The following is a 26,768-nucleotide window of genomic DNA, read 5'->3' as shown; positions in this document are numbered from 1 at the left end:
GCGTAGTTGTTGTTGTTGTTTGTTACTTTGTCGCCCCACACCCACAGTCGTTGACTGCCGTCACCTCAATGTCGTCATGGGGCGATGTTGTTTTGCCGGAAAAGCTTTGTCGCCTCATGACAATAGTCGCCCGAAAAAGCCATCGGGCCGGCAGTGGATGCGGGGTGTGGGCCCATAACCCAATGTTTGGGATCCTCCAGGGACCTGCCTATAACAAAACAAAGAAAAGAAAAAACGTACCTGGTGCCACCATCGGTGAACCTGAACCGGTGGCTGGCGGTAGGCGCTGGTGGCTGGATCGGGATGAGCTTCGCTCCTCAGGATTGCAGCCCTCCGATGAGCACAGGCTCTTTCAGCAGTCGGTGTGTAGGATCCTTCTTTCCCTCATTAGTCGAAAAAGCTCAGAAAATGTATGTTACTTTAACCCTCTTCTGTGTTTTACTCTGTATGCTTATGCAAGGTCGCTCATGAGTACTTTTATAGCTGTAGCAGAGAAACAGTTAAGCTCACTCAATTTCCTTATGTTTATAAAAAGAAACACTATAAGGGAAAAGTTACCATATTGTGGTTAACTTGCCACGATACGTGGCTTATCCCAACAATCCGTTCTTGTAGCCAATAAAAATCCAAAACAAAATAAAAATGATTACTCAATGTTGAAATGGAGGGAAAAAAAATAGGAAGACTCTGGAACATATAAATACCATGTGTGCCACAGGGCGAGTAGCTCTGCTGCGACAGTGATGACGTTTGGAAGAGGAGGAGGAGGAGGAGGAGCTTTGATGATGGAGCCCTCTTCTGAGCTCTTATGAAGACTTTCGAAAGAAGAGAAAGAGGAGCTTTGGTGATGTCGTTGATAGAGGATGGAGGGGCTGCTGTGATGACATCCGAAAGAGGAGTAGGTCTTCAGAGCAGAGAGGCGACTGCAGGCTGTAATGGAGGAAGGAGAGAGATATGGGAAGGAGGGGCTGCCTTTTAGACTTGATTAGACGTAACCCGTACTCATCATCATGAGTATGTTTTCTTATATATTTTACCAGCGTAACATCGTTTAACTTTTTCTGGCAATGACAGTATGCCACGTGGACGGTCAGGATTGTCAAATGAGAAAACTCCTCATTTGACAAATGACCTGATCCGAACCATAGTGACAAACGTTTTTTTCGGTAAAATCTCGTTTGTCAAAAAACTCGCGAGAAATTGAAAATTTTTCATAAATCTCACATTTTTTCGGAAAAATCTTGGCATTAAAAAAATAAATTAAAAATATATAAAAATTATTTTTCATAAGGAAATATTAATAAAAATTATTTAAAAATAAAAATACATGGGTTTTTCACGATAAATAGCCATTTAAAAAATAAACGTCTTGTTTAAATCGTGGTATTTATGTTTTTTTTTTTATAAATCTTGAGTTATTTTGAAAATCTCACGAGAAATTGCCATTTTGAACTTTCAGTCTCTTGCGTGAGATTTTCATAAATCTCACGATATTTGTTACACAGATCCGAACCCATTAAATGTGCACCTAAGTGCAGTCTCTCCGTACTTGATGGTCCACAATCATAGGCTAGTCATCCTACCAATCGACCCATCATATTGATAATCAAGCTTGGAGTTGCACGGAGCAGGAAGTTTGCTAGGTGCAGATTCCTCTTGAGAACTCCAACATACGGGAGCTCACCAGAGAATGTCACCTACACACCCAGTGGGAGTCGAACCTGGGACACAGGGTCATCAGATCCTTCACCCCGTGCCCACAATCCCTTAGGCAACCCAGCGGGTGTTCCATCATAGCTAAGACTTGTTACACTGATTTGAAAGCATTTGAATGTCTTAAAGTGTACAGGTAGATAGTTGGCATAAGAACAAAATGCAATAAATAAGCAATCCATGAATAAAGATATTTTTACTGTGCTTAACAATGAAATGTTTTAGGTGTTGACAATACTTTAACATCTTACAAATCAAAAGCCTTAAAATAAAAGACAACCTGTAGAGTTGCATACAAAACTTTATAATACAAAATCACATTCAATCTCAGCATAGAATGAAAATCTCATGCTTTTCGGCTTATTTCAAAATAATGTTAACTTCAATATCATTTTTTACCTTAAAAATGACTTTCTCAAGGTTTTTGTCTAAAAGGTAAACTGAATTAGAAAATCTCATCTTCCAAACAAGCTAAAAACCAAGTCAATCCGATATCAAAATAAAAAACCATGACCAAAACAAATTTACAGCTCCTAACTACACATGTAGTATTAGTAATTACACTTGAATTATCGTCAGCACTTGACCTAATCCATGATGTGTCATCAATATCTTACAACACGTGGATTGTCATTAGTAACCAGCCGAATGTATGATGTGTTGTCAACACGGATTATCGTTACAAGATCTTGATTGTCCTTAGTGAGATGTATTATTAGCAGCATATGTGCTTAGCACTTTGCATTGTTAGTGGCTTATTTGGTCCAAAAATGTATGCTATTTAAAAACTTTCAAGTTCCTTATCTCACAAGGTAGTGAGATAGGATTAAAACTATCTACTCTATTCTTAAGAACTCAACACATTATCTAACGTATCCCTTCCCTACATACTAGGCTAGAAAAGTCCTTATTCAATAAAAAAGAGCACTTCAAAACCCCCTGCTAGTTGGATCCCGTCATCTCATCGTTGAAACAATTTAGACCCTCAAATCCCAAATACATAGGATTTGTGCTTTGTGCCAGCATTTACAAGAAAAACTATAAATAGAGGCCTAGTCTCCCCGTTCTAGCATCTGAAATTCGTGATCTAGAGATTATCATATTATACCAAAATCCTTATTTATCTAGACTTAGTACCCAACCTAGCTCAACCTACTTAACATAGGCTAAGACCCAAATCCCCTATCTCACCCATCTTTGGAGCTCGTGCCTAGCCAGAGTACTGCTCGAGTGTGACTGAGCTCACCATCATTGTAGAAAAGAGTTACCTAAGCCCGAACTGAGATTTTGTTTCCTTTCATGTTTATTTCATAAGTGTGGACTTTCCTAACCTTTGTATATTGTTTGTATTTCTTTTTTTTATCCCTATTGGGGGCTCACACCATCAGGCTCTCATTTTTTTGTAGAACCCGTGTATGATGTACGAACACCCGCAAGCTAAAGTTTGCATTAAAGATTTTGTTCTCTTGGTGCAGTCGATTCCTGCTCGACTGAGGAGAAAATGTGCGCAACTTAAATAGTAAACCCCATAGCTTTCACTCAAATCTCAAGTTCATAACTAGTTTTATTCAGAATGAAAAACTCTTTTTAAAAAAAAACTTCCTTTTTGTTTTAAAAAATATGAGGATCCAAATATAGGTAAGAAAACAAAATGAATATAAGAAGCAAAGGCAGGAAGGCGAGTATTAAAAGTAGTATAAAGCGGGAAGCAAGATACAATTGTGAAGTGATTATACAAGCACATGAACAAGAAGCATAAGTAAAAGCAAATAAGAATATATTTATAAAATGATGTAAAACTAACATGCAAGTTTGTTATAAGAAAATTATTAGTTTTTTATCATGAAAAATGTAAAAAGTAAGGAGGAAGTGAATGTAAAGTGATAAGAAGAGAGAAAGAAATGCTAAAGAAGTGAATTGATTTGAGAAACAAAAAGGAAGAAAGCTTCCCACTAAAGAGAATAGAGTTTTTCATATTTCTAAAGTGGATTTCTCAAAGTTTTTCTCCTTTTAGGGAAGGGAGGAGCTTCCCACTTTCAAAGTGAGCTTTTCCATATAGCAAGAAGCTTCTGATGACTATGTTCTAAGCTTTATTAATATATGGTACATCACAGTATATTAAGCCCTAGCTCTTGACTTTGGAGTAGGATGCCTATGATCCTGCGGATTAATGCCCTTGATAGAGTTCATCATGACCCTTTATAATTGATGATGACTAGTTGTTGTCCATATTATATAGCAAGGGCACATCAATGAAGTCTTAGATCCAATGTTTGATAGCTTCTTAGATCCCATGAGACTTTCCCACAAGCACTTTGTTCATCTAGTAGGGCAACTCGTGAAAGTCACAAAGCTAAGGACATTGATTGTTAGGAACCCATGAGTATGTGTCCCTTGGCGCAAGACCAAAGCTAGGTGTGCTGCATAGGGTGTGTTTGATGGCGCACTCATCAAACACTGGATGTGACAGATGCACCATCAAACACGGCCGAGAATCGATCAGGGGGTAATGCCTCATGACACCATCATTTCCCTTTTATGTGCATCTCCCCTGCTCCCCTCCCCCCACCACCACCACCACCCACACACAAATATATATATATATATATATATATATATATATATATATATATATATATATATATATATATATATATATATATATATATATATCGGACATGAGGTAATACCTCATGAAGCCTTCATTTCCCCCCTATGTGCATCTCCCCTGTCCACCTCTGGCGATCCTTTCAACATCCTCTGTGAGCCTCCCTCTAATGTCGACCCTTCAAGCATGCTCTGTGAGCCCTCCTTCAACAACCTTCACATGTCTATGTGTGTGTATCCCTGTCTGTGTGTTAAATCTCATTGTTGATGGCCATATTTTTACTAGGTTTTTGGTTTACATTTGGGGCTTTTGCTTCAATTGTAGGATATAATTGATATGAATGACATGTTATATGTGATCTTACTGTTGACAGACAAATTTTTACTAGGTTTAGGGTTTACATTTAGGGCTTTTGCTTCAATTGTATGATATATTTGATATGATATGAATGGCATGCTATATGTGCTTAATGTCACTATGGATAGACAAATTTTTATTAGGTTTAGGGTTTACGTTTGGGGCTTTTGCTTGATTTGGATTTTGCTTCAATTGTAGGGTATATTTGATATGAATGACATGTTATATGTGTTGAATATCATTGTGGATAGCTGGATTTTTACTATGTTTAGGATTTACTTTTGGGTCTTTTGCTTGATTAAGAGTTTTCTTTTATTCTATGGTATACTTTATATGAATTTCATGCTATATGTGTTGAATCTTATATGGTGTCTAACCCATTATCCATATGTCCAAGCTATCCATATAGCGTAAATCAAACGCCAAACATTAGGAGCATAACTTCTGTGTACAGTTGAAACAAACACTAGACATAGTACAATTGTTATAAAACAGATAGAACATGTGTTATGTTTGTTCTTTTCAAACTTGAACAAGCAATCAGACACACCCTTAGTGAGCAAGGAGAACATGGGGTTTTTACAATGAGATTGTAGTTGTTCCCTTGTGACTTACAATGTACAGTTGCGCTTAGAGTCTATTTTACTTTTGTTGAGTATGATGTAAGTTGTCTGATTCAGGTGAATCAATACCCCGAAGGGGCAGCCCGTATACTTGAACTGTAATAGCCTGCGGGCAAAATTGTGAATGAAGTAAATGCGTTGAGCTTTTTTTTGTTCACCCTCGTTGTGATTGCTTATTGTGATTACAATTTCTCTCCCTCTATTCTCTCTTGCTCTCTTGCACTCTGATTACAAGCTTCCGCGATCAGCAAGCGAGCTGACAAGTAGGTTGACGACGGTGGAGAAGGACCGTTGCGCCGCGCTGGCCCATTGAAGGAAATAAGCCCGTGACAAGTGGTACCAGAGCTCGTTCTCATGCTAGAGAAGGGACTCCGGAGTCATTGTCGACAGACACGCCGACAGGCTGCGATTTATGAGCAAGACATCATGGCGCCTTATCAAAACTTGCACAACACCAAAGGCAAGGCAGTTGTCGAAGCTGAGGAGATGGGTTCACCTCAAGGCCAAGAAGAGTTGGCTGCAACTATTAACAAGCTGGTGGAAGAGGTGACTTTGCATAAGGAAGCGATTTCACGCGCATTTGAATCATTCAATGGATTGAATGATATCGTGGCGAGCCTGCAAGAGCAGGTAAACTTACTAATGAGGCAGGTCACTTCATTGACGACTACAGTGACTAACTTGCAGACTGAAGTAGGGGAGCTTCAGTTGAAGAACCGTACGTTGCAGCGAACGGTGACTCTAAATGGCAAAAATGGTGAGAGGCCATCAAGGATTGATGTGCCAAGACCTGCAAAATTCAATGGTTCTCGTGACAGCAAGGCCCTTGAGAACTTCTTGTTCCAAGTAGAAGACTACTTTGATATTCAAAATGTGACCCTTAAAGATCTGAGAATTAAGGCTACAACGACCTTACTTGATGGAGATGTTATCGCTTGGTGGAGGCGGAAGCACAATGACATAAAGAGAGGTCAATGTGTGATAGACACATTTGATGACTTTTAAATGGAATTGTGCAACTACTTCATGTCAAGAAATGCGTAGAGACAAGCATACTGAATGGTTTGTGAGCTCAAACACACTGGTTTGTTGCAAGACTATGTCAGAACGTTTCAGAAGCTTATGATGGAGATACCTAACATGTCAAAAGATGACATACTCAAGTGGTTCATTGTGGGACTTTAGTCATGGGCACAGTCTGAAGTGGAAAAGAGCAACCCCCGTATTTTGGAAGATGCATATGTGGCAGTCGAGCGCTTAGTTGACACTCAGCGCAAGCCTTTCACCCCATTAACCAAAGTTGGGAAGAAGCCTGACCACGGAGGCAAGAAGGATGAGCAGCGCAATGATAAAGGTGAGGCGTCAACACGCCATCAATTCGAAAATAAACAGAACTTCACAAAGCATAACAACATCAATAAGGGTGCGGTTGTGACATGTTGGTTCTGTGGCGATAGACATATCGTCAGACTGTGCCCAAAGCGCCTTATAAAGGACAACAGACAAGCCAATGTTGCACAGGAAGAATGCAGCGATACTGAATGCAGTGACACTGAGACCATGCAACCAAGGATGAGGGTCATGAAATCGAATAACGCAGCTAGAAGTTGCGCAGCTAAGAACATGCAGGTCAGTAAGGAACTTATGTACGTAAAAGTCATTATGAATGGAAAGTCTACTTCAACAATGATAGACTCTAGGGCCACACACAACTTTGTCTCGCGGGAAGAGGCAGAGCGGTTGAGCTTAAAAACTGGGCCAAAGCAGAGGATTATCAAAACAGTAAACTCTGAGGCCAAGCTCATCCTTGATGAAGCAAGAGATGTGGCTACTCAAGTGGGGAGTTGGGTCGGCAAAACCAACTTCTCTGTGGTGCCCCTGAATGATTTCAAGGTGATTCTGGGTATGGAGTTTCTGCGAAGCCAGAATGGTATGATGCTACCAAAGTTTAACATGTTGACGATCATGGGGTCAGACCTGTCCCACATAGTACAATGCCTTACAAAGAAAGGCAAGTCTTCAGTGTTATCGGCAATGCAACTGAAAAAGGGTGTTAAGCATGGGGAGCAGACATTCTTAGTGGCAGTGCGCGCAGAAGAAGAGAAGGTAGAAGCAGCAGTGTCGCCGATCCTAGCCTCACTATTAGAGGAGTTTCAGAGGGTGATGGCTCCGGAATTGCCAAAGTATCATCCGTCAAGGCGTGAGGTCGACCACAAGATTGAGTTGATCCCCGGAGCGAAGCCTCTCACAATGGTTTCATACCGTATGGGGTCAGCTGAGCTGAAGGAGCTGCGCAGGTAGCTAGACGAGATGTTGGATGCAAGCATTGTTCATCCATCAAAAGCCCCATTTGGTGCCCCAGTCCTTTTCCATATGAAACATGATGGCTCTAAATGGTTATGTGTGGATTACCGTGCTTTGAACAAGGTTACAGTGAAGAACAAATACCCATTGCCATTGATAGCAGACTTGTTCGATCAACTAGGCAGTACCCGTATCTTTTCCAAGCTAGATCTGTGATCAGGTTACTGGCATATGAGGATTGCTGAAGGTGATGAGCCGAAAATAACTTGTGTCACCCGCTATGGTGCTTACAAATTTCTAGTAATGCCATTCGGGCTCACAAATGCTCCAGCCACGTTCACGACTTTAATAAACCAGAACTTCTACCCTTACTTAAACAAGTTTGTAGTAGTTTACCTGGATGATATTGTGATTTACAACAGCAACATGGAGGAACATGTCGAGCACTTGCGAACAGTGTTTCAGGTGCTGAAGAAGAATGACCTCTGTGTCAAACGAGAGAAGTGTCGCTTTGGGCAGGAGGAGATCAGCTTCCTTGGCCACGTTGTGGGGCGTGGTGTGCTGCGTATGGATTGGCAGAAGATAAGGGCCATCCAAGAATGAGTTCCGCCAAGCAAAGTGTCAGATTTGCGATCATTCCTCGGTTTGGAAAACTATTATCGGTGTTTCATCGAAGGTTATTCCCTCATTATTGCACCCCTCACAGATTTGTTAAAGAAGAATCGGGTATGGTTCTGAACAGGAGTGTGCCAAGATGCCTTCGATGGCTTGAAGAAAGCCTTAGTGAGGGAGTCAGTGATGCGATTGCCTGATCATTCGAGACTCTTTGAAATCCACACAAATGCCTCAAACATTGCCATTGGCGGAGTTATTATGCAAGATGGTCATCCGATCGCATATGAGAGTCGCAAGCTGAAAGATGCAGAGAGGCATTACACAGTGCATGAACGTGAGATGATCGCCATTGTGTATTGCCTCATGACCTGGCGGCACTACCTTTTGGGTGCCGAGTTCGTCGTCAAGACGAACAATGTGGCCACGAGCTATTTTCAGACGCAGAAAAAGTTGACGCTTAAACAAGCTCGATGGCATATGTTTTTGGCTGAGTTCGACTTTGCCTTAGAGTACAAGGTTGGAAAGACCAATGTTGTGGCGGATGCTCTAAGCCATAGGGCTGAACTGGCAGTTGCGTGCGCGGAGCCTTCTGAAGTGCATTTGGAGGGCGCATTGCTGAGCCGCATCCGCAAAGGTACGTAGCAGGATCTGACCGCACAACACCTTATTTCTTTGGCACAGACAGGGAAGACTCGACGATTTTGGCTACAGGATTGCCTCCTCGTAACAAAAGGAAGACGCATCTTTGTGTCACGGTAGGGAAGCCTTCGCCGAGAGCTACTTAAGGAGTGTCATGATACACTATGGGCCGAGCATCTTGGTCAGGAGCGGATCTTAGCACTCCTTGAGTGCGACTACTATTGGCCGCAGATGAGAGACGACATTAAGGGGTATGTGCGGACATGCCTCATCTACCAACAAGATAAGGGGATAAACCAGAAGGTTGTCAGTCTCCTTGAGCCTTTACCAATTCCAGAACGTCCTTGAGATAGCATCTTCATGGACTTTATTGTTAGTTTGCTGAAGGTAGAGGGCCTCAGTTCTATTTTGGTTGTAGTGGATTGTTTCTCAAAGTATGCCACCTTCATCTCAGCTTCCAAGGAGTGCCCTGCAGAGAAGACTGCAGAGTTGTTTGTAAAGCACGTGGTAAAGCACTAGAGCATACCAAAGAGCATTGTGAGTGATCGCGATGCTCGCTTCACGGGCAAGTTCTGACATGAAATATTTCAGCTACTTGGCTCTGAGTTGTTGTTTTCAACAAGCTTTTATCCGCAAATAGATGGGCAGACAGAGCTCATCAACGGGATACTGGAGCAGTACCTTAGGCACTTTGTTAGTGCCAATCAAAAAAAATGGGTGAAGCTCATTGATATGGCACAGTTTGGTTATAATCTGCAGAAGAACGAGTCTTCAGGCCACGGTCCGTTTGAGATAGCCACAAGATAGCAGCCACTGACCCCGCACACTCTTGCCGCACAAGAAAAGGGAAGGTCATTCTTCGCCTATCAGTTTATTCGCGACTGGAACGAGCAGAATGAGTTGGCGAAGATATTCTTACACAAAGCGACAAAGAGAATGAAGAAGTGGGCGGACAAACACCGTCAGCCCACAGGGTTCCAAGTTGGGGACCAAGTGTTGGTGAAGTTATATCCTGGTCGCACAGGCATATTCCGCGGGCGGCACCGCGGACTACTCAAAAAGTATGAGGGACCCTTCACCATCACAAAGAAGGTGGGCAAGCTGGAGTTGCCCTCAGATTTCAAGGTGCACCCGGTGTTCCACATGTGCAACCTCAAGCAGTTTCATCCAGATGATAGAGACCCAGAACGCAGTGTGCCACAATGCGCTCCCATCATGCAGAGGGCCCCGGCAGCACAACGGGCCAAGAAGCACCTCAGTCAGATCTTTCGCCATAAGGTCAACTACTTGGGGGCAAGCGAAGAAATACTTGGTGCAGTGGGAGAAAACAGCGGAACCAACGTGGGAGCCTGCATTTCGAATGAACAGCCGCTACCCGACTGAAGTCAGGGCTTACCACGAAACAGATGGCGCCGAGGACAGCGCATGATTTGAAGGGGGGAGCATGTTCCCTTGTGACTTACAGTGTACAGTTGCGCTTAGAGTCTGTTTTGCGTTTGTTAAGTCTGATGTAAGCTGCCCGGTTCAGGTGAATCAATACCCCGAAGGGGCAGCCCATATACTTGAACTGTAATAGCCTGCGGGCAAAATTGTGAATGAAGTAAATGTGTCGAGTTTTCTTTTGTTCACCCTCGTTGTGATTGCTTATTATGATTGCAATTTCTCTCCCTCTATTCTCTCTTGCTCTCTTGCACTCTGATTACAAGCTTCCGCGATCAGCAAGCGAGCTAACAAGTAGGTTGGTGGCGGTGGGGAAGGATTGTCGCGCCGTGCTGGCCCATTGAAGGAAATAGGCCGGTGACAGTAGTTTCCCTCTATTATCCCATGACATTTATCATCATGTCCTCTTTAGGCCTTATTTCTATTAATTTCTAAATGCTGCAATATAATTGACCGTGTCCATTTGAGCCTTTTCAAACTGTGGCCCTAGCATATACAATATAAAGTTGGGTACATTTGCCTATTTATTTATTTTTTACTTTTTTTTTTAGATTAGTAGTACATTTACCGAATTGACTATAGACTGTTGACCCGTTACAACTCTACTTTAGGCTCATTAAATTCAGATAATAATTTCCTTTAAAGTAAAGGTTTTTATAGCATAATAAACTTGTGAAGACCTTGACTCTACAGAAAGAGAATGTATATTGGCAAGCAAGGTAATGCTTTCTCATTTGTTTACATTTTATCAAAATGGCTGGAGCTTGATTGTAGCATGATTGTAGCATGAAGATACATTTGCTTGTAAACATACAAAGCTATGACACAAATAATAACGATATATTTGTTTGTAAACATACGAAGCTACGACACAAATAAATAATAGTGATATTTTTTAATTCATCACAGTATATTCAAAAAAGATAAAATTCTCCATAAATTTGCAATAAATCTCAAATCAAATCGTTATTTCAGAATATCATGATTTTAACAAATTTGTTTTATTTATATTTTCATATATTATTACTTTATATATTATCTTTAGATATTCTGGAGTTTCTCTCTCTCCCTCTCTCTCTCTCGGAGAAACAATTTTGCAGAATTCGTTTCAGTTTTTCGGTTGCCGATTAAAACCAAAGAATATTATTTGTAATGATTGTTATGAAGAACCTTTTATGGGTGATGCAAATTTTTCCAAGCTTGTAATCTTATCTTAGGATCCTAACATAGTTTTCAGAAGCATCTCAAAACCTCACAAGCTCACATTCTAGGAAGCTTAGAAGCACAAAATTACATGCTTCTTTTAGATGTGTTCAACATGTTTATATCTGCTGAGAAACACAGCTTGAATTGTAGTTTTTCAGTGAAAAACACTTTTGAGCCATGAAATTTTTGAACGTTGTTGGCCCTTGAGAAACCTGCCTACACATTTTAATCACATGACCCAAAACTCATTTTTCTACTAACCAAACCTTGTATATAATAGCTGTATAGTCTAACCTACTAAAAAAGCCAAAAAAAAAAAAGACAGAAAATGACATTTTCTACTCATTATGATGTAAACGTCACCTGATAAAAAAAATTAACCCATATACATAGTCAACACAAGAAAGGGTTATAGCCTAACAAGCAATATGTATGCCAGACATGGGTTCAAAATTGTTCCTTTCACCCTTTAACGCCTAAGTTCCCGCTACAAATTTGGGGCATTACAAAAAACCTTTTTAGGGTTCTCATTTGTGAGATCCAAAACAAGAACAGAAAACTGTCATGTAGACTATCACATCTATACAGTTTATATTCTAGAAAGTGTTTCTCTCCAACTGTTCAGCAGATGATGTGATCTTATTAGCATTGAAAAATTAACATCTTGATCTTCTTCTGTTATTTTTATTGTTTTCCTTGATTCTAGGCTAGACGCAATTGTTCATCTCTTGTTTTAAGAACGTTTAGTTTTGTCATTTTCTAGTGAATAAAATATCATTTAAAAGATTTTTTTGTCTAGAATCTTTTTTCTTTTTTGTATTTTTTTGGTTTCCTTTCTTAAAGTACGTTTCGATTCATGGAGTTGGGTGGGATCAGAATCCAATCCCTTCAAATTTCTTCTATCAAAAACTAGGGAAAAGGACATTTTGATGGAATGAAATTCCAATTCAACTTAATAGCATGAATCCAAACACACCCTAAGTCCAATTGAACTCAAGACTACCAAAGCTTGACCTAGTGGAAACTAGAAGGTAAGCATTAAATGCCTGTTTTAGAATTTGATTGGACCTTTTTCTTTTTAGATAAAATTTCGTGATTTTTTAATTTTTGTAAATCATTTTTTAAAATAGACCGATAGAAAATGATCCCATTCTTTCTGATTCAAGCTGATTTTCTGAATCTTTTGGAAAAATGATTTGGTTTAGAAATCGATTCTGACAACATTGCTAAGGAGTGCTTGAACAGCCTGGGCTCAAACTCCACTCCACTCGTTTCAGACCCCATCTAGATCTGACTAAGGGTGTCAACGGGTCAGGTTTACCCGGATCCGACCTGTACCAAACCCTATAGGGTCGGGTATGGTGAAAAGTAAAAAGACCTGACTAAGACTCAGATCCGGACCCAAAGGTCCGATTAATACATGGATCGGGGTATAGTTTGTGAAATTTTATACCAGACCCCGACGCAACCTGAGTTTGGATTAAGACGGGCAAATTTTCAATGTAGAAATGATAAAAAAAATGTGGTTTTTTGGGTATGATCCGGGTCGTGTTTATGTAGTTCTTATCGGGTCCTAGCATGTTTTTCTTATAGTAGACCCGAGTCTGGACCCAATACCATACCTAAAAACCAGGTCCAAAACCGGGGTGAGAACCAAACACGACCAGTTGACACCCCTAGATGTGATCCATGAGCAACATTTTAGCGAGGGTCTTTAATATAATCTTTAATTTTTTTCCTTCTTTGCATCTCTCTTTTAAAGGAAAAGGAGAAAAAAAGAACATGAAAAGTGAAATACATACACCTCAGTTCCATGAAGGCTGAAGAGCCAGGAACAATAGATCAGTGCAATCTGCAATCATTACCACCCACCAAATCGTTGTCCATAATGATCATGGAACCAAGAAGCTTGAAATCATGATTTTTTCTTTTATTTAAAAATATTTTAACGTGTTGAAAAACTGAAAATAACAGCAACTTATAAAGACACATCAAAGAGGTTAAAAAAGGACCTTAGCCTGTTATAAATGAAACAAAAATATTGAACAGAAGTCTTCTACAGCGGTGTGTTTCCAACATGCTTTATTTATATATATATAGATATTGCTACAATTGATTAGCAAGTGTTTGGACTCGATCTAACCTGGTAGATATATTTAGCATAATTAATTAATGAGAATTGACCTTTTGATCATATTTTTTTAATAAAAAAACGTTTTTTTAGTTATGAAAACTTTGGTGCCTTACCAACGGGGCACCGCTTGTCTTGCAGGAGCAGTTAGTGCATGTCATCTTGTGGTGGGACATTACAAGTTCGAATTCCAATGGTACGGTTGCATGACTGGTAGGAGTCTGACTAACCCTAGTTTTCTCTGTCAAAAAAAAAACTCGATGCCTTCATGACTGACTATTTTTGCGTCATAAAAAACTTGTATACACTAGATTCTGGCAATTTAAAACGCTCTGCTCCAAACTGTGACATGCAAAAATCAAGGCATCTAGTGCATGTTGGATCATGCTATTATGCCATATACACACAGTGCGTGAATAAAACAAGTCACCAAAATCAATTATGGAAACTAATTATTTAGGACAAAATTTCTGATTCCAATTCAACTTGTTTGCTCCATATTCCTTGTGGGCAACTCGTAACGAGATCGGATAAAGCAACAATGGAAAGAGGAGACACAGATCATAGGGGCAAGAAGACCACAATGCTGAGCTGTTGATTCTTCAAGGACGTTGCTCTCACGTCCTTTCTCGTATATGGCTATACAATTTCTCCATAATCCTTAGTGCCAAGATCAATAATGGAGGTGACCCATGTATTAAGGCTGCTGTTTGCTCCCCTTCTCTCGCTTCCCCACTTGGAGATCCGAGCTTTTGAGTCACTTTGCTTGCTTCTTCTGCACATTTGGTGCCTACCCAAGTTGACATTTTCACTGTTCTTTCAACCCATCGTTAAAATCGGATGAAGCAAGCAACTGTTCTTTCAACCCAAGTTGGTGCCTACCAAACCGTTCTTTCAACCCAAGTTGACATTTTTACATCCTCACTGGATGATTCCTATTTGTTAAATACTTGTATTGTGCCTTCAATCAAGGTTATTATTATTTCTTTTTCTCTTTTTTGCTAGAAGGAAACCGAATGGTTATCATTATTTTTAAATATGTATTTGTTTGCCCTCTTGGGAAACCTAAAGTTTGGGATAGAAGAGTCCGTTGTATGGAATTGGACGGATGGAAGCAAAAACCACCAACTGGGTTCGTTGAAATCATTTGGTGACGTCGGTTTCCATTATACTTGGTTGCCCACTTCCAATTTTCAACAGCAGAATGCAACTTATCAGTACCAATTTAGTATCTCTAGTTCTGCTATCTTTGGTATTGATTTATGGACGAAAACGCTTAGGTAAAATCTTTTTGTTTTTTGTAATAGTATTTGGATGTTTTGTATCTAATTCTAGCTAAATGATGGATGTGGTTGTCCTTGGCTTTGTTTTTGTGATAGTCTTCTAGTGGGGCAATTGAATGGTGTCCCTTTGGGGTACGTTTGATGGCTTGTCCAGGTTTGGAAGAAATGAACAAAAAAGATGAAACAAAACATTGGTTATGTTCGTTCCGTAACAACTATTCCAAGTCCAACGTTTGTTTGGTCCATACTCAGATGCTATGTTCCAAATGTCCGTTGTTTGATGATGATGTGCGGACAACTTGGACAGTGATGGATAATGGGTCGAATTACTTCATTTTGGATTGTATAACCTGATCCGTCCATATTTTACATGTTTTAACAAGTTTATGATAGTTTTTTTTAGCAAAAATAGCATGACCCATCGAGGATAGTTTAAAAAAAAATTTACCTCAACGGGTGCATCCTTGAAACATAAAAACTTGACAATAATTTAGTGAAAATATCATGACCCGACTTTAGGATAGTTATGAATGCATGCATAATGAAATGTTGCTGCCGGTTAAGTGTTGAGAACTTTTCCATAAGGTGATGGGTGTAGACAAAAAAAAATCAATTTCAAGAATAAGGAGACCCTGCTAGAAAGTAAAACCTGGGGCCAGTTCCCTTCTATTTTTTTTATGATTATTTTGAAAAGTATAAAATCAAAAAAACACTTTCATCGATGGTGGTGATGAATATTTTTTCATGTTGTCTAACAAAATGCATACAAACGTAAAAAAATAACAAAAAACAATATATGAAAGTAAAGGTAAACTATATTGAGATTCATTGAGAATGAAGATAAAAGGTTGATAAAGAAACATTGGGTACAAGAATAAAGATTTTTTTCTCTTTTCAAGAATTGTTCCAACCATACATGGTCATAAATCAACAGTTTCTTTTCTCTATCAGCTCGTTTGTTTGCCTCATCTATTTTTGCCCTCTTTTTAACTACCTTTGCTCTTTCCTCATCAATTTTTTTTGTGGCTGCATCCGCAACACGTCTATGTTCTTTTGCTCTGTTTTTTCCCAGGTTTGCATGCCTCCTTATAATTCTTTTCGCATTTGCTTGCTTTTTTGCCTCTTCAGCAATCTGTTTTTTAGCATATGCTTGGTTCTTTGTTGCTTCGACCTTCTTGCTCGCCAAATCTCCTCTGTGTCTCTCTTTTTCAAGATTTCCATTGAGTCTCTTTACCTCCTCCAATTCTAATATACAGCTAGCAAGTTACCCTCTGCATCTTTGCTTTGAAAACTCGAACCATTAATTTTTTGCAATTCAAATGTCTCTTCTTTCAGGTTGCATATTTCCCTTCTTTCTTATTAGAAAACTCCTTTTCAGCAGCTTCTCGCTCTGATTTTGCACACATTCTCTCTTCCTTCAAAGCTGAAAAAAACGAACACGAAGGATCAAGATTTTAGCATAATCATAAGAAAAAAAATCAACAGTAACACAAAACTTCTGTAATTTATGTTAGAAAACTTCAATGTTTCCATCGTCTTCACTTCCTATCGACATGTAGCAAAATAAACAAAAATAACAGGATAAATTTGGAAATTACATTGCAAAGCACAACACAAATTACAAACCTTGTCCCACTTCTCTATGGGAAGATCAATAACATTGTATTCAAACATTCATATAGAAAACATGGATAAGTTGTTATCATTTCATTAGCGATAAGAGGGTGGATGGCATCCAAAGATTCCTTCAGATAATTAAATTTACTTACCATGGTTTCTTCATAACCACATTGAGATCGATTGATTTTTCATTTGATAAAGTGAAGAACGACGAATAATGCAAGATGACAATTTTCAATCCAAACTACACGTTCTTAAACGTTAACACAAGAGTCGTCACGCCTAAGCAACATGGTACCAATAGTGTGCATATTGTTATCTCTTTCAAGCACATTTTTTTCATCTCGAGATGGCCAATTGATGCTTTCAGGACCTTGATTACTTGCATCAATGCAATTCTCCCCTACTCCAACTTCTGTACTTTCTTCTTCATCAGTTCCAACGACCAAACAAAAATTTAAACAAGAAAACTATATCAAACCCCAACTTGCATCAATCAAACTAGAATCCCAAAACCCTAATTTCTTAGCTTATGCAAACACATCCACAAAACGCTAAATTCCAAATAAAGGCATCAATTTTTTTCTTCAAATGAAAATGGCAAAAAAAAAAATCTAAGGGATTCAAAGGAAACTCCATCTTAAAAAATAAGCAAAAAAAATGGTGATTAGCTGAAACAAGAAATCATCATGCTAAACTCAAATGAACAACAACAACAATAATAGCAACAAATGACTACCTTTATCAACAAGGGGATTCCCCGAGCTCTTCTGAAGCCAAGATGAAAAACAAGAACATTATCAATCAATTTCCTTAGAAATTGAGGGTTTTGAGAGAGGGAGAGGTGGGATTGAAGGTTTTTAGAGAGATGAAGAAAGAGGCAGAGAGAAGGTTTTGAGAGAGGAAAAGGGCATACCTAAGAATTTCTGGTGACCAGCGAGTTTTCGGTGTGTTGTGTAAGACACGCGAGTAGTTGCAACGACGACATGGGTTGGAGAGGAAGAGGACACACAGGGCGAGGGGTTTTTCTTCCCCTCCTCTCAAAACCCCTCAATCTTGGAGACGGGAAGAGGGCACAAAGTGATGCGCCCATTGAGGTAACTCTTTTTATATAAAAAGTTGTGTATGTTCTTGTTCCTTGTCTGGACAAAAAGAGAGAATCATGACAAAGATGTTACAAAAGTTATAACGACCTTAACTCGTACCTATTGAAAATACAGATTTTTTTTAAATTATGGTAGAAATCTTCTCGTAAACTCGAGAATTTTACAGTTTCACTCTTAATTGAATAAAACAACCAACCACAATAGAGCTTACACTTATCATTTATACCAAACCACACCAAACTTTTATTGAATAAAAAATGATAGTCACGGGACAACTGCATAAAGAAAATTTAGAGTGTCGTTTCAACTAAATGAAACGAAAAAAAAATAAAAGAAGAGCCACGTTATTCATTTATGAACTGTCTAGCAAAGGCGTGACACCCGTAGCTCTTTCAGAAGTCAATCGCTTTACTAATCACCTGCGGCTACAAAAAATAATAGAAGTAGGGTATCATAACCGAAATCATGAGCACAGGTACCTCTAATGAAATAAGTGAGCTAAAGAATACAAATAAGATCTTATGCAATAATTTAGGAGAATGCAATTATGACAATTACATAATTCAATTAAGCATTCATGCAACAAGGAGCATTTATTAAGCATGAAAAAATATTTAAATAAATAATAAGGATCACAATTTAAGTAAGCAAGATATTTAACATTCATTAGAAATTAAACATCATGTTTCCATCAACAAGTAATAATTAAGAAAATAGGTAAAATATGCATGTTCTAATGCATAGTAGGAATATGCATGATTTATGTGCAATGCATGAACACGTTATTATCTTTCCTTAGAGTTTTCTATTCCATATGCATGCCCTATTAAATACACATAATTTAAGTTTTTTCTTTTTAATTATTGTTGCCCGCGGATACGCCAAACAGGTAAAATTTTCTGAGGTTAAGTAGGGTTTTGCAGGGTAACTTAGTACACAAGTTATATTTTATTACTGGGTTTCAAACTTAGCCCTCGACTGAATCACCTTCAGAACATTAGACCTCCACATCTAATGTCGAGACACCAAAAACCCTTCACGCCCACAAGTGTCACTTTCTTGGTATACCAAAACAACAGTTGTGTCAAACACACCACCCCCAGGTAAAGTGGCAGACTCTCTCTAAAACCATGTCCATGAAAAAGAACCTTAATATCAGGTTCAAGGGTAAACATTAGTGTAAACAGAGTTTTTGTATCCTCGTGTTCCCCCAAAACTTAATCTCTAAGATTCTCATTCTTTCGATGGAAGATCTCATAATGTATATTACATTATTCTTATTCATTATATTTTTATTAAAAACCAATTATTGAGTTTTGTAATTCAGCATGGAAAAATAAAGGCAAAAGCTTACATCTACCCCTGCGAGAACCATCACGGGACTCCCGCCCGTGAAACACATAGAACAATACAATATAGTGCAATAAAAATAAATATGATTTTTGCAATGCATTTAAAAGTAAATAAAGAATGAGCATCTAGTACTCAAGGCCCTCCAGGCCTACGATGATCCACTTGTATCATCGATGTACCATATGCAAAAACCAAAGCAATATGTCATTCATGGCACAAATCACATGTTCTAAATGCACATTCATATATGCAAACCTTTATAATGCGCATAAATTAAGAATATTTAAAAGCATGTTTGTATTCAATTCATGTGCATGTGATCGGTGCACCTTTTGAGTCAACTGCATGATTCCATTTAATGCATACATTCACGTCACATGCATTTTCCCATTCATGATTCACAACGGTGGATATTCATGCAACTACACTCATGTAAGCTCACATGAATCTCATGTATTCACATACATTATACTCAAGCTTGTACTTATCATCCTACTCAGGCATGTCATATTCCATTCAAACACGTGAAAGAAATTATGTCCATAATATGGATAAAGAAATCAAAGTGTATGCTCATAACAAATTTGAAAACTTGTATACATATTCAAAACAATTCTCTGGTTTAAACTACATCCAGGGCATATTGAAATTCTCCTCTATTTTTTTTTTAATCTATATTTTCTTCAAAAATAGTGGATATTTTTTCAGGATTTCCCAAGAAAGAAGATATTTTAATTTCTCATGTGTAGACACATGCATGCATACTCAAATGAGTGCAACACCATCATTCAAAAGATTGTTAAGCAGAATAAACAAAATGGATGTGTTTATTGTGATCCATTCACCATAAGTCATGCATTAGATCAAGCAATTAGGATGCCCTGATAGTCTTTTAAATAATAATGCCACCCATATGTCATAGTACTAAACATGTGGTATCTACAGAGTGAACCAATAATCAAAAGATTGTCAAGCAGATCAGACAATATGGATGTCATTATGACAGTCCTATCAAGCAACTTAGTTCCCATCTTATAGGCTCAAGCATTGAGTTGCTAGCATCAGATATGCTAGAAACAAAAGGGATTTAGTGAGTTGCCTGCAATGGCCATAAAATATCAAGTTTACTGAACATAGAAAAAAGGTACATAAAATATGGTTTGGATGTATCCAAAGCCGTCTACCAACATAACTGGTGTTGGTGCCATCCAGTCAGGCATGTCACTTGCACTCACTAGGTATATAGTTTTGCACATTCAAGTACTAACCTGTTAACATAAATGATATGTAGATAGGTCAAACACCGAGTTTAAGAATTGGTGGTCCTAAAAAACAAGTGACCAACAAGATGAACATGGGAGGGGGATTTAAATATCATCTACTGGGATATGCATCTAGAGAGCTCATTCTTAGCCATGACCAAATCTCCCCAGCTTTTACCTTGTTCAAGCCAAATGGTAACTTTCTTATCCAAAACAAAGTTGCAACAGGCCATGTGTGTACGCATGTTTTCACATGACTCAGTACCAGCTGCAAACCCTAAACATAATTGACGTGAGAAAAGGATATTTACAAAGTAACAAATAAATTTGGCGATCATCTTGTCAGGCTATAGGGTTTAATGAGGAGATAAAATCCATCAACATCGTACTCCTAACAAGTGAATATTTGTGCATCGCTTTCCTGCTATCCCTACCAAATATTTAACACCCAGACCTACACTCTAATACTGAAATCAATAGTGGTCTTCTGGAATCAGATTTACTGAACTGGAACCAGACTGCATTCTCAGATTTGGTACACCGATTCATAGCTCAATCTAAGACCTCACAATAATCAAGCACAACAGATTGTAACCAGTCTGTGTAACGTAGGGACTCTTACTAAAACTAAATGGTTACAGAGATAGCAACCCATCGCCAATAAAATTATATATTTGCATTAAAAAAGGTATACATAGAAATTTATATTTTTAAAAGAATGAAGTATAAAGAAAAACTCATCTATGGAAGAGGATTCATGGATCCTCTTTCGTATATGTCGGTGTAGACTTATAGATCTACCCTTTTCTCATGAGTTTTCATCAAACCGTGCATGAAAATCCATCTACACTCAATATCCCACTTTATTCAAGAGAGGAGACTCGTACCTTGTGCGAAAAATGAAGAAAACAACGGTGGAAGGAGTGGATGGGCGGGAGAAGAAGGCTTCTCCTTCTTCTTCCTCCTTCTTCCTCTCTTTTCCTCTCTTCCTTCCTCTCTTTCTCTTTTCTTTCTTTCCTCTCTTTTTCTTCTTTCTCTTTTCTCTCTTTCCTTTTCCCTTTCCCTTTTTTTTTCTTTTATAAAGTGAGCGAGAGGGGGTGACGTTCCCCCCTTCTCCATCCCTTTCTAAAAGGGCGGGAGAAGAGAGTTTCTATTTTATGAAACTCTTCTTCCATCTTTTTTTTTTTTACTTCTTTAAAGTTGACTTTTATAAAAAAAACTTTCAATTCTTTTTAAAACTCTCTCTTGAGTAGGAATAAGAACTCTTTTAAGGAGTCCTACTCACCCCTGAAATAAAATTCAGAATTAATATTAATTGATTAATTACTAATTATTAATTAATTAAAATTATCTAAAAACTTCCAAATATAACCAAATTAACCCCGAAGGCTTCTTAACTTTATTAAACTTCAAATTAAGGCTTTATATTGAATTCAAATCTGAAAAAACATTAGACTTGGATTTGGGTCTGGATCCAGATCTGGATTCAAGATCTAAACCTATACCCAAAACAAAAATGGATCAAGACCTGGATTAAATTCAGATTTAAGTAGGACCTAAATAGAACCCAAATCCATAAAAATTTGGATCTTAGGCCTTGGATCCAATCCAACTCCAGATCCATTTCGACAAACTGCTTAATTTTCAAAAAAACATGATTTTCGGGCAAATCGGGACTCGAATTCAGAAAAGTAAAATATCATTGCACTCAGAATTTCAAGACACATCCAACGAAATATTACACGAATACCAAATTTCGAATTTCTTCTTAAAATAACTTGAATTTCGCTTGAATTTAAAGGTTGAAAATAAAACTCTTTCTCACGTTTTGTTTGGCTCTAGATCTTGTCGATGAGACCTGGGTCAAGCCCAGACTCAAAGACTTCAGTCTAAAAAATCGAGCCTCAAACGATTTTTCTCTCAAACTTAGCCAAATTTTTGTCTCATCAAAATTATAAAATGACTAAGTACCAAAATACACGATATTACAAAAGCAATCAATATGATGTAGTTCACCTATTTTTAGGTTCAACTTATAACTAGATGAAAATGAAAGGGGCTTAACCATTATCATACTTTTCAAGGAGAATCTAGCAGTTTTTGAACAGTGCCACAAATTGTTGTGCCATTATTTGAATTCCAAGGAAAGCCTCAAGGCCAAGAACTGAAATATTATTTGTCTCATTGATAGATAAAAATAGATTAAAGATTATTCATTTGGAAACGTTGCACCGGATGTTGATAAGTGAATTACGTGTCTTAACTGTGAACTGCTCTGATTAATTCTGTAAAAAGAAAATTTGACCATAACCTTTTTCAGCATCCTTTATGCAAATTTCATCTTATGCCATGGTTCTTCATTTTCAAAACCGCAGAAACATCGTGACAGCTTTGTTAGACAGAAGGATTTCAGATTTCTGTCTCAAAATGGTATTAATACTGTCAGAATTCCTGTTGGATGGTGAATAACACAAGGTCCTAACCCTCCAGCTCATTTTGTTGGTGGGTCGTTGGCTGCTCTTGACAATGCCTACTCATGGGCACAGTAGGTCATGTTTCCACCTTTCCCTCAACCAAGATTTGATAATCATTTTATCTTTATTTTATTTTCTATTCTGGAGAAAAGTACTGCATTTTATTGCATAATTCTTTGTAGGGCATTCTTATTTATGCAGGGTATTGATCATTGAAGATTTTGGAAATCTTGGATGCAGGGCCTTTGGACTGAAGTGCATAATTGACCTTCATGCAGCGCCTGGTTCCCAGAATGGGATGGAACATAGTGCTAGTAGAAATGGTTCTTCGGATTGGGCTAGTAACCCTTCATATATCTCACACTCTGGTTGTTATTGATTTTTTGTCTTCAAGGTATGGTTAAATAAGCATGTATAGATGAATTGTAGCCACAAGGATCTCTGATCTGTTGAAAATATCATTGTGTTATCATGAGATAAATGATTTAAAAGGCATTTTACCGTGATAGTTGAAAACTTCATCAAATTCCAGTATATGACTGATAAAAAACAATTTCATTGATTTTGTTTGTCCTGTGGAGGTAATGCAGTTTTGTAAAATCAAAGGAATTGCAAAGCCAAAAGAGGTTAAATAATGAACTACATAAACAATCAAAGGAAATGAAAGTTGAGAAATCTGGATAGAAAATAAAAACTGATAGTGAAAATATTCTCAAGGGTGGGGAGAAATAAGATTAATATCATGACACAGTTCGTATGAGTTTAGACCTAGTATTTATTAAATCAAAATCAGTAAATATGAAGTCGTTCTAATCCAGGCCCTTCCACCTGGTTTTGGAAGTGAACTTGCTATGTAGAATTGAGTTCAACTGGACACATCAGAAGATGAAAATAAATGTTCCAAGCATTGAACATCCTAAACATCATGTCTGCCTACTGCAATAAAATCCTGATTTTGATTTGTATTTGGTGATCTTCCTAGAATCATGTCAGTTGCTATATTTTATATTAGAGATAATTAAATCAAGTGTGCCCTTCAACCTGGCTTTGGAAACGAGCCTCTTGCGTGGGAGAGCTGAGTTATTCTATCCGCATGGCAGAAATGGAATTAAAAAGGTGCTAGTCATTGTATTCTTATATACCTACAATTTTAGTCATCTGCAGCCCCATTAAAACCAGGTGGTATAAACAATCTCATGCTTCTTTGATACATAAAGATAAGTTGATTTTGATTTATAGATGATCTTTCTAGAATCAGTGATGGTCTTTTTTCTCTTAACTTACAAACATTAACTGCTAGATCTTGGTTACATGATTTTGAGACAAAACTAGGATATACCATTAACCTCCCGTTACTTATCTGCAATTCATTATTTCTTCCATGTCCTCCATCATAAATAGATTTTGTCATTGTTATGAAGCCTCCTCATAAATCTTTGTAAAGAGTTGGTTCGTGCAGAATATTGCCTTGACATGCAAGTATGAAGTTCTATAGCGATGGGGAAACCGGGAAAGCTTGCCTGTAGATGATAGGAATAATTTTTAGTTGCTGGAATGTATTATTGAGGAATGTGCTATGATGTATTACTAGTGTGGGTAATACCCATTCATGCATTTTCATGTAAATATATGGGTATTTTTGTACATTATTATTTATTTGTGCTGGTCCAGAATTGTCATAGCTTTAGGAGAAGGGGGTCGACCCTTATGTGTTGCATCATTGATTCTCATTTTCTAATGAATGAAGTCTTTTCCCCTGTGCGGGCTTCTCTCATTCTCTTCTTCTTTCTATCTTCTTCTTCAAGCTTTAATATGTATGACTAATCTATAGCATCAACGTGCAATACTTATTAAACCGCCATTGTGAGTTATTTAGTTTTATCAACAATTGAATATGAAGTCCACTAACATATCTACTTTTTTCAGATATGCTAACCATCCTGCTCTGTTGGGCATTGAGCTTCTCAATGAACCCTCTGCATCTTCAGTTCCACTTGATGTCTTAGTTTCATACTACGCAAAAGGCTATCACATTGTGCGCAACTATTCTTCTACCGCATATGTTATACTCTGTGAGAATAGGCAAAGCTGATCCACTTGAGCTTTATCAGGCTAATATTGGTTTTTCAAATATTGTGGTGGATTTGCACTTCTACAATCTGTTTGATAATTTTTTAACAATATGAGTGCTGAGGATAACATTTGATACATATACCAGAGCAGACAAACTCAACTGCAAGCTTTAAACAACAGTAATTGTCCTCTCGTCTTTATTGGTAACGTACTCTAGCTTAACTTGGAAACAGGAGTACAATGTTTCCTGATGTGTAGGAGAAATTATAGAAAGCACCCTTGATTTGTAGAGATCCTACTATTCAAGGACTCATGGAAACTATTTGCGGGAAAAACAGTATCTCCAGTTTTTTTTTTTAATATTTCGGTGATAGAAATCAACCTTAAAAATGAAAACACTGATGAGTTTTTTAACAGGTAATAACTAACAGCTCTGTATCATGTCAAATAATTTCAATAGTTCTGTTTTATGTTAAAACTTTGAACATTCAGAAATGCAAGTGGTGTTACTTTCCTTTTTTTTAAGCAAAATGACATTTTATATCCACGACCAGTACTCCCCATACACTTTTCTGTGACAAGGTTGACATTCAAGCAATGAATTTAAAATTCAACAATGCGTACGTTTTGAAATGACAAAGGGGTAAATGGTGGCATAACTGAACTGTTGCATCAGGTTGATTTCATCTATTTGTTTTAAAATTATATCCCACATAGTAGCTGCCTATAAGATTGCTTCATGGTGATTAAAGCATAACAAGCTTAGGTCCATGACCTTCATCGGCGTTCTGCATGAATTTCTTTAGTAGTTGACATGAAGCCGTGGTTTTAATCCTGTGAAATGAAGTAGCATGTCAGTATCTGCTTTCTTGTTGCTCCTGACATCCTGTTTCCTCAACATTGTTATCCCACTAAGGAGATCTTATTATTCATTTTGCATCATCTTGAAGATACGAACAATAACAAACTCGCTGTTTCTTCAGGGGAGTGAGTGAATGAGTGGAATGTAATTAATTGTTAGAAGGAGCAGTACCAAGACTATGGAAATGCTCAATTGCAGATATATAATACAGCTTCATTTGGATGGTCATATTGGGCTCTCAAGAATGAAAGAATGCACGGGGACTTTGAGTGGAACATCAAAAACCGTCACCTTGAAATTGGTACAATATTAGGGTAGCATCTTATTATTTGCTTAGTTTAGAACTTTAGATACACTTTTGATTTTGAATGTTTGTCCTATACTTTCTTTTAATTGCCCATATTTGTTGACTATATTATATCTAATCAAAAGTGTAGACACATCAACTATCTTGATTTCCAATAATGGAGCATATTATCCCCATGGTCCAACTCCAACCGTGGTAATTCAAGACGAAAAAAGAATGGCTATTAAATAATAAACCTGAAAACTGTTGCTTGTTTTGCATCACGTTGGCAAAACTGGTCATGAAAATGAAGCTTATTGTTATCCAACGGGGGCTCCGCTTGTCTGGTAGGAGGAGCTAGTGCACGTCACCTTGTCTTGGGACGTTGCAGGTTCAAAACCCAATGGTATAGTTGTATAACTGGTAGGGGTCTGCCTAACCCCAGTTTGCCTTTCAAAAAAGACAAGAAAAGAAAAGAAAATTAGTGGTACACATATTGTGGGACCATTCCGTACTATCTATCAAGTAATTGTGTCCATTTGAATCAATTAACCAATCTTGAAAAGTAGACACATTCGGTTATAGCAAATTTAGATAAAAGATGGGTGAATCTATTTAATTTGTTCTGTCACTTATTACCCCAGGAATTCTGGTCTTATTCTTATATACTTGGTCTTTTCTTGAATACCTCCTGCAGGATCATGCTCAAGGAAAAACCTCGGTGTGATACCATTCCTAGTCACATTCGCTTGCCTTTGTTTGCTCATTCAGCATGAATTGCAAGGGGAGAGCATCGAAACTGGCATTTTGTAA

The 26,768-nt window shown here is 37.9% G+C and overlaps 1 pseudogene; it reads left to right on the top strand.

The window, feature by feature from the left end:
• The first annotated feature begins 68 nt into the window (after positions 1-68).
• LOC149812252 (putative glucan 1,3-beta-glucosidase A) lies at positions 69-26,731 on the top strand (annotated as a pseudogene).
• The last annotated feature ends 37 nt before the right edge of the window (positions 26,732-26,768 follow it).

The sequence above is a fragment of the Nuphar pumila genome, chromosome 17, assembly GCF_984573655.1.
Source record: "Nuphar pumila chromosome 17, dmNupPumi1.hap1.1, whole genome shotgun sequence".
NCBI lineage: Eukaryota > Viridiplantae > Streptophyta > Magnoliopsida > Nymphaeales > Nymphaeaceae > Nuphar > Nuphar pumila.
Note: the sequence above shows the minus strand (reverse complement) of the source record. Positions and strands in the feature narration are given on the sequence as shown.